The following is a 4,348-nucleotide window of genomic DNA, read 5'->3' on the forward strand; positions in this document are numbered from 1 at the left end:
ATCATGACCTGAGCCGAAATCAAGAGTTGGATGCTCGACCGAGCCACCCAGCCGCTCCTAAAATGGGATCATTTTATTTTATTTATTTATTTTAATGTTTATTTATTTTTGAGACAGAGAGAGACACAGCATGAGCAGGGAAGGGGCAGAGAGAGAGGGAGACACAGAATGTGAAGCAGGCTCCAGGCTCTGAGCTGTCAGCACAGAGCCCGACGCGGGGCTCGAACTCACGAACTGTGAGATCATGACCTGAGCCGAAGTTGGCCGCTTAACTGACTGAGCCACCCAGGCGCCCCTGGGATCATTTTAAAAGGTAATACATATGGAGTTCTTAGCATCTTGTCTGACACACGGTGTCAGGATAAGTTACTGTTATCACTGTTATTATTTTTATCATCACGAGCCTTCTAAGTGGTGATGCTGTGTTTCATTACCATAACACCTGATTGACAGGGTTGAAATCAGACTGACTCCTCCCCTCCCCACTTTTCAGATGAGGAAAAAGGAAGATCCAAGGAGCAAATAGATTTGTCCAGGCGGCCCAGCTCCAGAGCCCGAGCCGTGGGTGGGAAGCAATGTTCTGCCCCTCCCAGTGTGCCTGCCTCTTTCATTTTTCCCCTCGGGAAGAGCCCCCAAGCCTTTCCTTATGGGTACAGCCTCAGCTGAAAGGTACTCCAAACTGTCCATTAAAACGCACTGCCGCTTTATGGTTTGTTTGGTCCTAAAGACATAAAATCCGAGCCTATCAAACAAAAGTCGCGCTTAGCCATGCCATCTTGAGGGGTAAATTCCATCATTATCTATGCTCTTCAGCCCCCACAAAGAACACCGAGTTCCCTGTGGAGCTGGACACATGTTCCAAAGATTGGCCTTTGGTACCACTCCCCCCTTCAGCCACAGGCCCAGTCACGAGGCAAGCGAGGTGGGGAGCCAGATAGGCGGGGGAGAGCCCAGAGATCCTGCTCACCATTCGGGCACCTTGGGGAAATTTTTAAACTTCTCTGGATCTTCTTATCCTCAGCTGTACGATGGACTTCATGATGGGAGCCTCCTCACTGGCTTGTGACAAGCAGTAATCAAATGATCTCTCTCTCTCTCTCTGTCAAAAATAAATAACAACTAACATTTTAAAAAGGGGGGGGGCACCTGAGTGGCTCAGTCAGTTAAGTGTCCTACTTCAGCTCAGGTCATGATCTCGAGGTCCATGAGTTTGAGACCAGCGTCAGGCTCTGTGCTGACAGCTCGGTGCCTGGAGCCTGCTTCGGATTCTGTGTCTCCCTCTCTCTCTGCCCCTTCCCAGCTTGTGCCCTCTCTCCCTCTCTCAAAAATAAATAAAAAATTAACATTAAAAAAAAAAAGAAGGAATCAAGTGATATGATCAAGCATATAACCCAGTGCCTGGCCTCTGAGAAGGGCTCGACATATTGTAGCCAATAGAGGGAAGTTGTATTGTCTTCTGGGAGTCTGGACCGCATCTCCAAGGCGGCCCAAGCTGGGCCTGGCCTGGGTTCTGGAGAGACCAGGCTGGAGGCTGCGGGGAGGGGGGGGGGGTGAGCTGGGAGTGGAGGCAGGGCTGTGGACACGAGTAGGGAAAGAAATGCCTACCTCATTGCATGACAAAATTGCATGACAAAAAGCCTAGCTCACAGAGAGGTCAGCTGTCATAATTGGTCACTTTCTCCTCTCCACCTCTCCTCGCCCCCCAGGTCAGGTGTGGCCGTGTGATTGCTTCAGCCTATGAAATGGAAGCCGAAGCAACAGGCAGCATTGCAGGTGGATGCTTCGAAGAGTTGGTGCCACACTCCCTTCCTCACACCATAGTGACCGCAGGTGGTAAACGCTCCGTCAGCGCGTGTCCTCAAATGAGGACGATGCGGGGGGAGCACAGCCTCCCCCAAACCACGGTGGGCCTGCTAGTATGAAGCACGTGCGTGCCCGCCGCCCAGGGTGAAGTCGCAGAGTGCTGGGGCTTGCTTGTTACTGCAGTACAAGCAAACTCCCCCTGAGAAGCTGGTGAGACCGATCCAGTGCGTGCAAAATCCCGAGACAACAGATGGTAGAGATAGGCTTGTGTGCAACGGGGGGGGGGGGGGGGGGGGGGGGGCGGGCTCAGGAAGGGCTGGGCAGGGGCTCCCGGGAGGGGCACCGGGGCTGGGCCTTGAAGGCTTAGCAGGATCTGAAGCATGCTGATGAATGGATCAGACCTTCTGGAAGTAGCCGTGGAGGGGGGTGCAGGTGGGCGAGGGGAGTGGACTAGGAGAGAGACCAGATGCTGCTTCTTTCTAGATGAGCGATCCGGGGACCCCTTCCCCTTGCGATGCTTTGGTATCCTCACTTGGCAAAAATGGCAACGATCATTTGTGCCTGCCTCCTGGAGCTACTGTCAAGACTGTGGGAGAGAATTCAGACAAAGCACCTAAAGCAGTGCCTGGGGCAGATTAATTGCCAGTAAGTATTAAATATTACCCCTTATAGGGGGTTGAATTGGAGCACCCCCCTGCCCTCCGCCCCGGAATGATAGGTTTACACTCTAACTCCCAGAATCTGTAAATGTGAGCTTATCTGGGAACAGGTTTTTGCAGATGTAATTAAGTCAAGGCTCTTGCATTAAGATAATCCTGGATTACTCAGGGAGGCCCGAAACCCAATGGCACAAAGGCAGGTGCCCTGGTAAGAGAGAGAAGACATACACACACAGAAGAAGGCCACATGAAGACAGAGGCAAGGATGCCGCCACAAGCCAAGGGGTGCCTGGAGCACCAGAAGCTGGAAGAGGCAAGGATGTCTTCTCCCCTGTATCTCCACATGTATCTGGGCCCCGACAATCCTCACCTTTGGAGCCTGGCACCGGCATTAAAGAAGAAATTGCATGAAAATTTCAGGGGTAACAAAGGTGACCAATAAATACTGGGCTGTCCCTCCCATTCTCCACCACACTGGTATACGTGTATGCACACATACGCGCGCGCGCACACACACACACACACACACACACCCTCTTTTGGCACATATGTTGCTCTGAACGGCCAGGTTATCTTCTAATGTATAGGCTTTGCTTAGTGTATTATTTATTTATTTAAAAAAATTTTTTTAACGTTTTATTTATTTTTGAGACAGGGAGAGACAGAGCATGAACAGGGGAGGGTCAGAGAGAGAGGGAGACACAGAATCCAAAGCAGGCTCCAGGCGCTGAGCGGTCAGCACCGAGCCTGACACGGGGCTCGAACTCACGGACCTCGAGATCACGACCTGAGCTGAAGTCGGCCACTTAACCGGCTGAGCCACCCAGGCGCCCCCCCTTAGTGTATTTGGAACTCAATAAGATACCGCTACCAATGACCACAGAGAGGCGGATCGCACAGACAGATACCACATACATGAAACACAGTAGGGACAAAGAAAGGTCCAGACTGGCTTCCAACCTCATACATAATAATGTCGGGGGAGGAGAAGGCGGTGCGTCTTCGGACTGCCTGTGGTCCACTGTGAGGACAGTGTGACCGAGGGGGCTTAACTTCATGTGCTGACCACAGGCCGGGCCTGGGCCCCCGCAGGTCTGAAGAGGCGGGCACTGCAGTGGGGAGAGACACGAGTCCACTTTGGAGTTTCCTGCCATCTGGTAGCTTTTTTTTTTTTTTTTTTTAATAAGTTGTTTAGTTATTTTGAGAGGGGGAGCGGGGGGCGGAGAGAGAGGGAGAGAGAATTCTCAGCAGGCTCTGTGCTGTTAGCAGAGTCTGACACGGGGCTCCAGCTCACGAACCACAAGATCATGACCTGAGCAGAAATCAAGGGTCGGACAATTAACTGACTGAGCCACCCAGGCGCCCTTTAATCAGAACTCACAGAGAGGGTGGGGAAGAGGCAGCCCTCAGGACGAAGGGTAGGTGGCTCCGGGCTGTCTGACTGATCAACATAGGTCAGTCTCCTGTCAGTTTCAAATGCTAACCCCCCTTCCCCCCCGCCCCCCCCCCCCCCCGAGAACTTGAGTCTGTGCGCTGCAGTGACAAACCTCCCCTTTGGGTCACATTCCCCCGCCTCTCTGAGTCATGGGCAATGGGAGTCTTCCTTGAACTAAACTCACACGGGGCAGGGCTTGCTTCCATCTTGGAGATTTTCAACTGCAAATCATACAGGCTTATGGAAAATAACTTTCAGTTACAGAAAACATGAAAAAGAAGGTTCTTGGCATTTGGGAACTCTGGTAAAGAATGCTGTCTCTCTGAAACCGGAGTTTTATTTGATGTTTCTTGGAAAGAAACCATTCAACTTACTTTATAGTCTCTCAGTTCTTCAAAGGGTTCAGAATTAGACACACACACAAAAGCATAAATAATCCAAAAAAAATGTT

The sequence above is a fragment of the Acinonyx jubatus genome, chromosome A3 (genome assembly GCF_027475565.1).
Source record: "Acinonyx jubatus isolate Ajub_Pintada_27869175 chromosome A3, VMU_Ajub_asm_v1.0, whole genome shotgun sequence".
Lineage (NCBI taxonomy): Eukaryota > Metazoa > Chordata > Mammalia > Carnivora > Felidae > Acinonyx > Acinonyx jubatus.